Here is a 612-nt window from a genome sequence, read left to right as displayed (position 1 = left end):
AACGCATATTGGTGCGTGATATTTCCTGTATGTATAGGATGGGAGTAATCGACCAAGTTTATTACTAAGCCGTATCTAGACCACTTTGACCTCTTAGGCCGTTTCTCATGTCTCTTGACATCGAATGTCCCGGTAAAGCATATGTGCCAAATAATGTGAACCATATTGTTCTCGGGGATCACTAATGGGTCTTTGCAAATCGTGTTTGCATGTGTCCATAGTCTAGACGTGATCGTCTACTGTTAACTCTTTACTTTGGTCGGACAAAATAAGTACTTATGGAAAATGTACTAGACATGTTTATCATGAACCTATGTCTCGATCTGGCCGATCCATGTCTGGGTCATAGACCTCGTCTATACATGTCCACTACTTGTCTCATGAGTGTTCAAGATCAATGATCATTGCTGTGAGTTTTATAATCTCTTATTATGGCTCTGTGGCCGAACACTCTCATGTATGTGGACATTGATTTCTTTGCCTTAGCTAATGCCGTATTCATTATTCTTTGCATTCCTATCTTAATGATGATGATGGCGTCTCATGACCTCAGTTACTGTGGATGATATCACACGCTAAGTATACATTATTAGGTCATGGACTTCGGCTTTC

This window comes from Brassica oleracea, chromosome C2 (assembly GCF_000695525.1).
Source record: "Brassica oleracea var. oleracea cultivar TO1000 chromosome C2, BOL, whole genome shotgun sequence".
In the NCBI taxonomy this organism is placed as follows: Eukaryota; Viridiplantae; Streptophyta; class Magnoliopsida; order Brassicales; family Brassicaceae; genus Brassica; species Brassica oleracea.
This window is presented reverse-complemented; position numbering follows the sequence as displayed.